Below are 13,522 nucleotides of genomic sequence, written 5' to 3' on the forward strand. Positions count from 1 at the left end.
GCTTTTAGAGGGGCCCCTCCTCTGGCGGCATCGCCGCTTTAAGGGCGGTCAGGGGCGGGGCGGCCCCGCCCTCCTGCCCCGCCCCCTCTCCCGCCTCGGGCGCCCCCTGGAGGCGGAATGCGCGGGCGCGCCCCCGCCTCCCCTCCCTTCCCTCGCGCGGCCGGTGCGGGGCGTGCGCGCGGCCGCGGCGGGGGCGCGCGCGGCGGGCGGCGTTCCGTCGGGGTCCCGCGCCCCGTCCCATTCATGCGGGGCAGCGGCGGCGGCGAGAGCGAGGCGGAGCCCCGGGCGGCGGCGGCGGCGGCGGGGGGAGGCGGGCGCGGAGGAGGAGGAGGAGGAGGAGGAGGGGACGGAGGAGAAGGAGGCGGTGGCGGCGGAGACGGCGGCGGCGGCGGCCCGGCGGGCGGCTTGGTGTGGAATGCAATTATGGCTGGCACGGCGGAGGCGAGCGGGGACCGGAGCCGTGAGTAACCCGGCTGCAACTTTCGGGCGCGGCGCGATGTGCCCGATCGGTCGGTTCGTTAAAAATAATGCGGACTCGGCTTTATTGCTCCCCTAAAAAATTTGGCTTTATTGCCGCCGCAGCGGCGGCGCGGGGCTGGTCCGGGCAGGGCACGGCGGCCCCGTCGGGGGGCGCGGAGGGGCCGCGGCGGCCGGGCAGGGCTGGGCCGGGCAGGGCCGGCGCCGCGCTGCTGCCGCCGGGACAGCCCGCATTGCGCCCCGGGAGCCGCCTCCCGCGGGGGGACAAAACCGCGCCGGCACCGAGCCCCTTTCTTTATCCGCCGCACGCCCCGCGTGGGTCTCGTAGCGGTGTGTGCCGGGGACGGGGCAGGTGCGGGCTGGACGGGCTGAGGGCCGCCTCCCCGCTCGGAGCTGCTCGGGCCAGCGGTGCCTCCCTGCCCGGTGTAGCGGCGGGGCTTGGCCGCCTCCCTGTTCCCCTCGCTCCCCGCTGCACCCTCCCGCCCGGCTCTCGGCGGCGTTCGCTGCCCCAGCCCCGCTGCCCACCCGGCTCCGGCTCTGCTGGGGACGTGAGCCGGGCTCAGCCTTTCCCGTGCTCACCGCTTTGGATCACGCATCTGCCCTGCCCTGCGTCCCCGCTGTCATCCCCGCATCGTGCTGCCCCACATCCTCGCTGTCATCCCTGTGTCCGCACTGCCCCGTATCCCCGCTGCCATCCCCGCATTGTGCTATCCCATATCCATTCACGCGTTCTCGCTGCTTTACATCCCCGCATCCCGCCGGGGCGCGGTGAGCGGCATCCGGGCTGGGCTCGTCCCGAAGCCCACAGCGCCGCCGCGCTCCCCGTTCCCCAGCCGCCGACGGGGAGGTGCCGTGGGCGCCCTGCGGGATGGGATGGGATAGGATAGGGTGGGATGGCTGCCGTCGCCCTCGTTATGATGGTTACTATTGTGATCGCGCTGTAGTTTGGCAGCGCAGCGCTGGGCACCTCCGAGCGAGGCGTGGGAGGCTGCGGTACCTGTGTGCGGGGCTGCGCCGGTGCGCGCCTCCCGCCGCCCGTATGAACGTGGAAGGTGGCGAATAAAGCCGGCTGCGCGCTCGGTGTCCCTTAGCCCCTTCCCATTCCTGCCCAGCGAGCACACACGGCAGCTCCGGCGTGCGATCGGGGAGGGATTTGCAAAATCTCTATGGCATGCCGAAATAAATCCCGGAATCCCGCAATCGCCTTCTCCTCCCTCGTCTTCCTTGCGGGAAAATTCTTCCTTCTGCCTCTGGCCGAGCGCCGGGGTAGGGGGAGCCAGGGGAGGGGGGCTGGTGTGTAAACAGGGCTTAACATGAAGGTCACTGGTTAAAGAGGAGACGGATGGGAGAGAAAAGACAGGCATTAACCTCACTTGTTAGCTCCCCCCTGGCTCCTGCTTGGGGAGGACAAAACAAAAGCAGAACCTGCTAACGGGGGGGATGAATATTCATGATCCTTCTCGTATGCTCCGGGACACGGAGGGGAGAAAAGTTGGGCAGATGAGCCGCCTCCCGAAGCTGCTTTTCCTCCAGCTTGCGAGAAAATCCTTTTTTGCTGAGCGAGAGCTGTGCCGGTGGGATTTACCAGCCTTTTGCTGGATTTATTTTTTAAATTTTTTATTTTTTATTTTCTTTTGTGTGCGGCTGCAAGAATTACAAAAAAAAGAAAAAAAAAAGAGGAGCTGAGGCTATTGACTACATCAAAGGTTATCCATTTGAAAACACCATTTTCCTCTGAACAGCGGCTAATTGCTTCCTGAACAATCCCAGGGTCTACCCATTTACTCAGTGGGTAAAATGAGTGACTCGATGTCTGTCTCTCAAGACACTGGTGACCGAACAGGGCGGAAAGGTGGAGAAGCGAAGGAAAAGCGGTGGGGCAGATGCCTCTGGGAGGATGCATGGATAATTTCTTAAGTGGCTGCAAGGAGGGAAGGTTTTTTTTTCTTCTTCCCGCTCGCCGCCCAGTGATCTGCTGGTTCCAGTGGATGCCGGTGCCGGCAGCGGCGTGGCGACACGGGGCTATAAGGAAGGCTGGTAAGGAAGTTTGGATTCAAAATGCCCGATCATTCGTGTAATCGGGTGCTCCCCATCCGCCTGTGGCTTTGGCTGCCGGCTCCGCTCCTCCGAGAGAGGCAAGCCTGGATGCGCTCGCTGCTCTCCAGGGGCTGCGGGGAGCAAGCGCCGGGGGCCGGCTGGCTCCTGCTCCGGTGGGTGGCTGGGCTTTCATGCAGCTGCTCCCCCGAAGATTAAAGTTTTGGCGACGTTGCTTTTGTTAGCGTGGTGATAGCGGCGTCTCGGGGAGTTTTCCCCTCTTGGCTTATTTTTTTTAGTAGAAGCATCGGATTTGGAGCAGAGCGCAGGCATCCGCCTTCGTGCACGCTCGGGCTGTGCACGGAGCTGCGGAGCAGAGCCCTTGTGCTCCGTCACACAAAGCCCTTTCCCCGATCGAGGCAGTGCCCTGCGAGAGACAAACAAACTCCGAAGTCCGCTGCAGACGGGGCCGAGGGCCGTGTCGGCGGCTCCCCGGGAGTGTGTTTCAGCGGGGCTTGGCGCAGCCGAAATGAAAAGGGTAATAAAGCGGCGCTGCTGCATGCTGGCAGGGCTGCCTCCCCTCCTCCACGGCGGCAGCCGGGGCTGGCCCCTGCCCTGCTCCCTGCGTGCGACTGTCACGCCAGGCCGGCTAGTTCCGTGGCTCCGCCGCGTTTGACTTCTGCTGAACAAAGCGAAGGAGCTGGCCCTGGGATCGGACTTAATGAAGGGAGCTCGGATGTGTTTATTCTCTAGGCTGAGTGTGGGTCAGGGCCTTCGCTGCTGCCTGCCTTGCTCCTGTCTGCAGCGCTCACTGCTGCGGGAGCCGGACCCGGCCCTGAGCTGGCAATTTCCGAGCAGCAGAGACTGGTGCTGGCGGCACCGGCTCCTGCAAACCGGAGCGAGCCGTACTGGATCGGGCTTCTGCCGAGTCCCACTGGGCTTTGTTGGAAGTGCCTTTCTGTGTAAGGTGTTCTGGTGCCTTGGTGGTTTGTGTCTTCAGCGAGGAGTCAGTCATGGTTTTTGGCACCTCTGGCTCAATGGAAGGGGAACCTTGAAAGAGCCAGGACAGCAGAGGTGCTGCTGTGTCTCTGTGCAGCAACAGGAGGGTGGGCATGGCATTCTGCAATGCCCAGAATACCATCCTCACTGCCTGCAAGCTTGAATTTTTCATTGATCTGAACTGGTGGAATGTATTCATTGAGAACTTAGGTTGTTGCTGTCTCTGATCCATGAATATCTTCTTCAAGTTTGTGTGCTATGTGGAAGAAACTGGTGAGTAGAGGGTTCCTGGCCAGAGTTTGGCCAGTGAATGGCTTGGTGGTATACCATGTGTGTAGAGGAAGGCCCAGAGTCTGTGAATTATGAGTGATATGGAGCTCGATTCAGCATGGACCATGACTCCTTACCTTTCCTGAATTTGGACTGGGGCCCCTTTTGGGTGCCATGGCTTCATGCAAAATGAAGTGTTTGCCACCATCCACTGGTGAGGTGACTGATTTGGCTTTAGACTGGAGACAGCCAGCTTCCATGCAGTGCTATGAGGAACATCCCACTACAGAAATGTTGTACTTGGTGAGATCATGTGTGCTCTGACCCGCAGCTTCATCCATGCCCCTCTTAGTCCTCCCCAGGGTGCAGCATGGAAGCCGTGTAGATACCCCAACATGATCTGCCTGCTATGCTCAAAGTCACATTTGAGCAAACATCTTGTGCATCATGGATGAGAAAAGCTGCAGACAATAAGTAAGTTTTGATGGTTTCAATGCCAGGCATGGGCAGTTCTGACTCTTTTGCCCTGCACTTGGCATGTGGTGTAGCCAAACCCACGCCTTCCCATCGGTTTGTCAGAGCGTGGCCAGACACAGGAAGGTGTCCTTGTTTGCCTTGCTTCCCTGAGCACTCTGTGGCTGCCTCCAGCCCTTGTTCTGGGTGGAAGCCACCATTTAAAAACCTGAATGAAAAACATTTCAAAGTTTATTTTCCCTTTAGCCAAGGCTTGGCATGCCTTCTCTTTGTTGCTGGTGTGCTGAGATGTTTGAGCCTGGAAAAAAGCTCCACATCGAGATCATCAGGCTTACACTCCATGAACACTTTTGCTTCTTTCTCCTCTGAAGTTGCCTTGTGTGGTGCAAGGTGGACTATTTTGGGTGATTCTTCTGTCCCAATGGTCTCTTGGTGTAATGAAGGCCAAATCCACCCCTGCCCTGTTGGCTGCTGTGTGCAGGTCTGTGCCCGGGGCCAGAGACCCTCGTGAGCTGCCTGAAGCACAGAGGAGATTTTTTGTTGCTGGGGTCAGCTCAGGGCCTGGTGCGAGCCAGGGTGCAATATCCTCTTTGCTCCTTGAGCTGAGATTGTGAGGGATTTTGCTAGAGAAAGTGCCCGAGGTGAGAACATGCCAGGGGTGCCAGGGACAGGCTGCATGGCTCTGGGGGATGTGCTGTGCAAGGACCATCTCTTCCTCATCTCTCCTCCTCAGTGGCAGCCTGCAGATCAGCCCTGGGGCTCACTGCCCACCTACCCATCCTGAGCATCCTGCAATCTGCCAGCCAAATTGGCACAGAGACCCGGGAGCACTGGTAATCCAATTTGGGCAATTTAACTGCACTTTACTCTCCGTGCTGCTGGCCGGAGCTTGGGAGCTTTAATCCGGCTAATGACCCCAGCTTGAGTAACCACAACCATTTGCTTGATTCAGTTTTCCTTTCTGCCGGCGATGGTGAACAGGCTGAGGCTGTTTCTGAGTCCTGGCCGTGGTATTGGGAACGGTTTCCAGGTATAGGTATGTGTAGGGACTGGAGGGTGAGGGCAGCATGGAGGGACACTGTAGTCCCTGCTTTCTTTTTGGGAGATTTCTCCTTCCTTCTTCCCGTTTTTCATCTTCTTTCCCTCTTTTTTTGGTAAAGATAAGCCCTTCTTCCGGAGTTATTTTGCAATAGTATTATTTTCAGAAAGGCAAAGCCAAGAAAAATAAAAGCCTCTCTCTTCCTTGGGTTGCCTACTGTTTAATGTACAAAATACAGGGGTGGTAATTGCATTAAAACATATATAATTATACTGGAGGGAGGAAAAAAAATCTTGCTAATTGCATATGTGTTTTGAACTGATAAATGTTGAGTGATTCTTCATGTTTTCTTGGGAGTTTGGAGGAGCAGAGATGCTGTCTGGCATGTGAGGGGTTGGGAGTGGGGACGGTTTCCCAAAATTATTGGGAAGCTTGGATGCTCTGAGCACCTCTGGGGTAGTGTCAGTGTCCTGATCCTTTGCAGATACACATCTGATGCTACCCCTGTCCAGGCAAGTCTTGGTATCATTGTAGGAGTCCTGTGAGTCCCTTTGCTTTACGTGTTCAGTCGAACAACTGTTTGTGTGTCAAAATATTCAGGCTGTCTCACAGAAGTAAATTCCTGGCAAGAGAAGAGGCAGATTCCTGTATGAGGGGGAGAAATTTCCTGTGTGCGTAGCCCCGCATCCAAGGGCTGCTCCTCCACTTCACCACGATGCTGGCATGAGCGGGTGTTGCTGGGGGGCAGGGGGGGAAGGAAGGATGGTCACACTCATTTCAAGTGGCACAATGTGAAATCCACATTTCCTTCTGTGAATGCCGACCCCGTCAGGGCTGCCGATAGGATCACAGGTAATTATAATGGCAGTAAGTTGTTTGCTTTGTGCATGCGGGCTTTGTGTACGGGCGGTAGCTTCGCTCTTCCTGTGTAGACTGTTAGTTTCAACAGGGGAAGAGGAAAACCCAAAAATATTTTAGGAGGAGTTTAAAAATAATCTTGGAGCTTGGCTGGTGGGGCAGGATGTTTCGCAGGATCGTGTTCCCTTCTGGTCCGTGTCCAGTTTTGTGGCCCTCGGAAGGCTTTGCTGGAAAGTGTTGAGTCCTGTGTTGTCATTTTGGCCAGCCTGAGGGCTTGCTGTTGGGCCCTGGAGCTGGAGTGAGATGGGAGCCTGCCCTGGGATTTGACTTTTGCTCTGGGTAGATCTGGCTGCCCTGCAGCAAAGCAGTGTCGGGGCCGGGGTGTAGACCCAGCTTACAGCTGCCACGGCCTCTGTAAAACGTTTATATCTGTTCCCCAGTGTCGCATTCCCTCCACCCCCATCTGCTTCTCCATGGTTTTTATTCCTACAAGTGTTGGCATGCTGGCAGGGTCCCTGCCTGCCCGCTGCTGCTTATCTCCGTGTCCGGCTCCTGGATGGCTGCTTCCTTTCTGGAGTCAAGGGGGGACCAGAATCGGCCCGATGAGCCCTGCTGAAGTCAAGAACCTGTTTTTCAGGCTGATGTCATCGGGAAGAAATGGGGGAGGAGAAAGGCAGGAAGGCAGCCCTGTTTCCGAAGGAGAACCGCTGCCGATCCCCATGACGCTGACAGCAGCCCCGGCTTCCACGGCTCCCTCTGTTATTCCTTATCAGCACAGCTGAGGTGCCCGTGGGGCTGCTGGCACATGTGGAGAGGTCCTGCATGGCCTCATGCCTGCGTGGGAGAGAGCTGGGAGAGAGGGATGTGACAATGCCAGGGGAGCGTGTCAGCTCCCAACAGAGCAGGATCTCTTGGCCCACTGGCTGTGCCTCCTGTGGCTCCCTGGTCCTCCATGGGGGTGATGGCACTTGCTGCAGCTGCCATCCAGCCACCTTCATTAGCAGAAAGTGGGTTTTTGGCAGAGGTGCTTGGACAGACCTCCCAGCACAGGCGAGCAGCCGCCTCTTCTCGGTGTTGCACTGAAGGAGCCGATCCATTGTGCTGATGCCTGTTGGAATCTCAGCCTCTCATGCATGGTGTCAGGCCATAGTATGACACAAGGTGACACCTGTGTCCAGCGTGGCCTGGGGCTGCAGCTGGGATCTGCAGGAAGAGGAGAAGCCTTGCTCTGCTCTTCCTCCCAGCCAGCAGCTCTTGGGCACACTTTGACGTGTGCTCTGCCCAGGTCTGGTGGGTGAGACCCCTGTGCTGTGTGAATTTGGGTGGGGTGTGCTGTGTTGGCACTGCCCATAGGAAAGCAGAGCATGGGCACAGCCACTGCTGTGGCACCTCCCTGTTAATATCAGATACTCTTTGCCTATGGTGCTGTGGATGAAGCCTCTTTTGGACTCTCAGAAGAGTTTCCCCTATGGTGGTATTGCTGGGGGGGGGACTTTTGGGCTTTACCTCTTCCTGTCTCTGCCTGTCCCATTGCCAGGTGAGGCTCTGCCATCTCTGCCAAGCTTCACCTTGGGCAAATAGAACATGGGGCTGTGCTGAGCTGGGAACTCTGCAGGAGAAGCAGAGCCAGGACCTGAGCCATTTCCAGCTGTGGTTCTTGGGGCAGCATAACTGAAACAGCAGAGGGGGAAGGATGGCAGGTTGATAGGGGAAGGAAAAGCACACATGGCTTGAGAAAGGTCGTTTGGAGAAGTTTTGTGGTTGTTTTAATCAGAACTAATGTGATGGCAGTCGTGCTTGGCTCGCCACAGGACAGCACAAGTGCTGGTGTCAGCAAGGGGCCAGGCGGAAGCATGGGAATTTCAGTTTAGCTGGGATTAAACCAACCCCAGAATGACCTCCCTTTGCTGGAGTAGAGAGGATCCAGCAACCAGGAATCCTGCTGTGGCAGTGCTCCATTGCAAAGAGGGAGCTCTCCAGATTCCCTCGGGGATTGGGGGGAAGCACTTGTGACAGAGAGGTGAAAATGCAGGTTGGAGGGCTGGGCTGGAAGAGGGGCATTGATCTGGGGAGGGTAAAATCATGGCTTGTGTTTGTGGCTTCTCTGGCCCAGTGAGGGATGTGGAGCAGCAGGCTGGGGAGGGAGGAGTGATGCATTGTGCTCCAGGGAATGAGATGAGACAAAGGAAGGATGCTGATGGCCAGAGGATCTCTCGTTGGACTTCTCTGCTGTTGAGAGACCTTGCTGGTGGATGTCCTTCTGGGTCTCTGTGGGTCCAGCTGGACCAAGGTGACCTCTGCCAGCAGGGCTGGTTTTTGGGTCATTTGTGTGGGGCCTGTGGCCTGTGGAGTTGTGAGAATCAGTCTGGGAGTGTGTGGGCCAAAGCCAAAGGGGGAGGGGGCCTTCAGGGAATTAGGTCTGTACTTCTTTGCTTTTAAAATGGGGGCAAGATGTTGTTAATTGGTCCTGGTTGAGGTGACAAAATTCATGTTGCTCTGCTGTTTGAGTTGACCTGGGTGTTGACAGTAGGAAGCCACAGTCCTATGGCTGGTGTCCTGGTGCCTAGGATTGGGGTCTGTGGATGATGAGAGGCACAGAGAGATTTGAGGTGTTGTGCTCTGTGTATGCTGATGAACAAACTTCCTGAAGTAGGATGGGAATCAGCCAGCTGTGTCCTGTGTGGGTGATTACCCACAGGCTGTGCACTGGTCTCCATTCCAGGCATCAGTCAATCCAGGTCTGTGTACTCCTCTCTTGGCTGCAGGGAGTACAGGGGAAGGTGGGCCACACTTTCCTCCTGGGAGATCCAGATGCAGCAGGTGGGCAGTAAGCAGAACGCCCCTTGGCAGCCCTTGTAGGGTCCTATATGAACTGTGATACCCAGGTGAGTTGTGGGAATAAGGCAGGGGACAGCCACTGACTCTCACTTTTGGTGTAGCTGGGCAGAATTGGGAAATGTGTAAAGTCTCAGTCCATGCCTGGTTTCCTGGCAGGATCTGCTGAGGCTGTCCTGGTGTACCTCATTGCTTTGGGACATTGTGGTTGCAGGGAGCCTGGGTTTCCATATCGGAAATGCTTGTGAGCCCTTTTTGGAGGGGCTCTCTGCAGGGCAGCCTGCAGTCTCTTGGTGGTGAGCACATGAAGTGGCTCCAGAGCTGTTCTGGAGTTCAAGCTGTTCTTGGCGTGACATGACTTCTTGCAGAGGACCAGAGAAGGGGAATTGCGCACTTGAGAAATGCTATTTAATTTCCTCACTGCTTGTTCTTTTATGCTCCTTTTTGCTGAGGGTCAAGCTTCATGAGCCCTTGGGCAGTAGATGGCTGCTTCTTCTTGTCATGTTTCTCAGGACAAAAGAGGCTGAATTCTTTGCCCAGAAGATCCTTGCAGGGCAGGAGTGGAGGCTGGGGTGGATGACAGGATGGGGTCCTCAGCCCTTCCTGGGAGAAATGGCAGGAGCTTGGGAGGAAGCTGAAGATGCTGAAGATATTCTTGATTGGGTGATAGTAATGGAAATTGGGGCATTGGGGCAGCTTCAGAGCCTGCCATTGATTTCATCAGGGTGTGGCTTGAGCCAGGATAAGGTTTTTAATGATTTAACTCACTGGCTAGGGAGGGACCCCAGCCAAATACTTTTCAATGACTGTATGCAATGAAGGAAGGAGTTAAAGTTTAGCCCCGTTGCAGCAATTGCATATGTAGTGCAGCTCGAATTTGTACCACACCAGGCTTTCCTCATTGTTGCAAGGCTTTTCCCAGGCAGATGAACCTAAAAATACACCAGCTGTATGGTGAGGCTGCCTCTCCTGTGGCCTGAAGGCTTTTCTCTCCCCTGGATAATCTCCCCTCTCTCCCCTTTGCTAATTACTCGCAGCTTGTAGCTGGTTTCTTCTTCACTGTTTCTTATTGCTGAGAGCAGCAAGTGACGTGGAGGGATTGCAGGTAAAGGCCCTTTAGATGCCATTTACCCTTTTGTGGGTCGGTTATTTGGGGGTTTTCAATCCCTTGCCTTCTCTCCTTCAACCTCACTTGCAGAAGTGCAAGGCTATAAAAGCTCTTGGGGTGTTTTGCTAGGAGTGAACCTGCTGGGGTCCTGTTGATGGAGGAGCAGGGATGGCAGGCAGGTCTGTGAGTGCCAGATGTGCACCTCTGTGCTTGTCTGCATGTTTTAAACTCTGCCTGCTGGTGTTCCCATGAGGGCTGCTGCTTTGTAGGCTAGTGCTGACTCTTGGACTTGCTGCCTGGATGAGTGGAGAGCCGGTCCTTAACATTCTGTCCAGTCTTTGCCTTTTAAGGTTAGTTTTTCCATCCCAGTACTCCTGCTTTGTGCTATCAAAAGTGATGATTGTTTTCCCAAAGTGTGATCTCCCATCCCAAACACAGGTTTTTGGGCATTTTGCAGGACCAGAGAGCTCTCAGCCTTGGGGGATGAGTGCTACTGCCCCTTGCCACCTCTCCAGCAGCCAGGAAGTGGGGCACTGGTGTCTCTGGGGCATGTTCCTGGCTTGCTGCTGAAAGGTTCATTGGCAGCTGGGATGTGTGAGTGCTGAGGTGGGTAACCCCCATCCAAGTCTTGCAGTGGCTGCAGCCATCTCAGTGTGGCCACTTTGAGGTGAAACTGAGCAAATGTCCTTTCCAGTGGGGGATGAAGGGGACTGGGGTGGATTTGGCTCTTGTGCTGGCTTTGCTTTTGACAGTGGGTTCCCTTATATAAATATATGTGTGTGTGTGTGTTTGTGTGTGTGTGTGTGTGTGTGTAAATTAAAAGACAAGCCTGTGGTGCTGTCTGGCTTGTGGTGTGTCCCTGCTGTGGGGTGAGCCCTGGGGATGTTCAGTGCTGCAGATGCTGTGTGCTGCATCACTTGCTGCCCAGCAGCACAGCCGGGTGTATTTGTGCTCCTACTGTCCCAGCTGGCATGCATACAACCGGGCTGGGGTGAATTATTTTATTGCTGCCTGTTTTACAGGGCAGGGCTTGGCTCCAGGGTATCTGCTCAGGGTTTTCTATGCCTTTGGACTGCACTGGACGTGTTTGTGGTGCAGGACTTCCTTCCTGGTGGTGGCAGTCGTATGGTGGCCCTGCACTGGGTCCCCCCAGGGTGAGGTGCTGCTTGAATGCAGCCCCAGGGGGTTTGGGTACCCTGTGGTTTAAAGAGTGTGCCAGTGGAGGAGCTGCCCTACCTTAGCTGCACTGTGACCTCTCCATGAGACTTGGAGGCTGTGTGGCAGCAGGGAAATGCCCTTTGGCTGCTGCTCCCATGGGCAGGGAGCAGGGGCTGTGCTGGCACCCCTGCTCCAGGGTAGGGCTGCCTGCACTGTGGTGGGCTTGAGCCCTGCTTTACTTCAATCCAAAGTTCAGGAACCCATACCACTGAATCCTGAAGAAAGCAGACAAACTATTTGTGCTGTTTTATTTTTATTAATCTTTGCTGATGGTTTTAAGCAGGACTGGACAAAACCACCACTGGTGTCAGGTCACTAGGACGAGATGTTGCTGCTGTAGTATATTTAGGAGCAGAAATCTCAGAGGAGCTCTGCAGAGTGTCATCTCTCAGCTTGCCCCAGCTCTGCCTCACTTTGCTCTCGTTCCAACTTCTGATTTGCAGTTCCCTACGTTAATTTGGGAATCTCCTGTTGGGCTTTCTAGCCCTGGTTTGTGGCAGCAGCTCGACCTCTAGTTCTCTCACCCACTTCCTGAAATAGAAGCAGTGAATCATAGAAATGCACCAAGAAAGCAAGTTCCCTGTCGTGCTGTCTCATCCTGCCAGGAGATGCTCCGGGTGGCATCCCCAGGCTGCACCAATCTCCCACTGTCATCTTCCCCATCTTCCCCATTCCTTCTCTCCTTGGCACATAACTGACACATGAATTTGGTGTTGGTGCTGGTCTCCTTGCCAGACAGCCGCTGTGCTGCTCCTGAGGGGCTCAGCTGCATGGGCACAGTGGCTTGGTGACAGCTGTGACGATTTCTTGGGGTGGGAAACCACTCTCTGGTTTCCTTCAGGAAACCCCAATGCCTGCAGCCACTGGGCTGTGGCTTTCTGGGCTAACCAGTGGGTTTGTGCTGACAGTGTCAGTCAGTCCCATGACAGTGTGGTTTGGGGCTAATAAGCTCTGATCTGGGGTGCTTGTTGTTATTATCTTATCAACAAGCTCAGAAAAACGAAGATTCTGGGAAGTGTGTGTGTCTTCTGGGAGTGCCCTTGCCCTGACAGTTTTGTGACTACATACTCTTTGCTGGGAGGCTCCCAGTGTTGAAAAAGGTGGTAGGAACGGGTGGTTAGGACCATGGGGATGATTTCCAGGATGGTGCTTTGATTGTCTCCACACCCATGGAGTTTTTGTGGCTTCTGGATTTGGTCCCAGTGCTGCTCACGTGCCATTGTCCAAATGTCCCTTGGGACTGTTGCCTTGGAGGTGGATGTGTTGGGAAGTTGAAGAGAGCAGGGTGAGGGGCATTGAGGGCAGAGGCAGATCTGCAGAGAGGGTTTAGAAATGATGCAGAAGTTTTGCCCAATGTATCTGGGGCTCAGGGGAGCTGGCAGGGGTGGCCAGGGCTGGGCTTGTCCTGAAAAAGGAGAGGGGGCTCTTGTGTGTGTTGGGAATTGGAGAAGGGGAAAAACAGTTTCTCCCTTTCCTTGGATCTCTCCCAGTCTGGCTCTGTGGCTTGGGAGGGGAGCAGCAGAAGTGAAGGATGCTGTAATGGAATGTTGGGGTTGCTGTATGGCTCACTGCTGGCTTGCTGGTGATGCAGCCTCCCAGGGTTTGCATGTGGCCTAGCTGGTGGGTCCCACAGCCCTGCCAAGAGCAGGATGCTGAGGCTGGGGCTGTGTTCAGCCCTGCACAGTCCTGCTGATATGACAACTGGCTGCCCTCTGACACCCTGCCTAGCTAGGGCTGGGATCTGGCAGAGCTGCCAGTCACCGCGGGCCATATTTCCTACTTGTGCCACTCCCTGCTGGGGATCCTCTTGAAGGTTATCCTGGGCTGAGTCAGAGATGGATGATAAGGAGAGGAAGGAGAGAGAGGCTCTCCTCCTCCACTTCCTTTTGGAGCAGCTTGTTTGCATTGGCTGGGAAACAGAGCTGGTGCCCCAGCCATGTACCTTGGTCCCAGTTGGGGTGGATGAATTGTGATGGTAGGATGGGCTGTGTGCTGTCAGGGGGCTTTGCACAGACCCAGGTTAGTCTAGGGGTGCTTGTGCCTGTGTGGGGAGGGTGGATGGAGAAGATAGGGATGGGGTGTAATGGAGGGGCTGCTGAACTGATGCAAAGAGTGGAGGTCTGTGTTGTTTCCTGTGGCCATCTCCTCACTGCTGCTGGGGTGCAAAGGTCACCCTGGTGTGGGGTATTTGGCTGCTTTGATGCTCCATG

At 55.7% G+C, this 13,522-nt stretch overlaps 1 protein-coding gene across 4 annotated transcripts in view; it reads left to right on the forward strand.

Moving 5' to 3' along the window:
- The first annotated feature begins 362 nt into the window (after window positions 1–362).
- Window positions 363–13,522, forward strand: part of PLXNA1 (plexin A1) — a 115,576-nt gene continuing 102,416 nt past the window's right edge. For 2 of the 4 annotated variants that reach the window (XM_015641176.2, XM_033517435.1), the window contains exon 1: window positions 363–460. The gene's annotated coding sequence lies outside the window, so the exon portion shown is untranslated. Of the gene's footprint in view, window positions 461–494; window positions 514–2,495; window positions 2,515–13,522 lie in introns of those variants that run through there. The other 2 variants (XM_015641177.3, XM_033517434.1) reach the window with 2 other exon arrangements.

Source organism: Parus major, chromosome 12 (assembly GCF_001522545.3).
Source record: "Parus major isolate Abel chromosome 12, Parus_major1.1, whole genome shotgun sequence".
Classification (NCBI taxonomy): Eukaryota; Metazoa; Chordata; class Aves; order Passeriformes; family Paridae; genus Parus; species Parus major.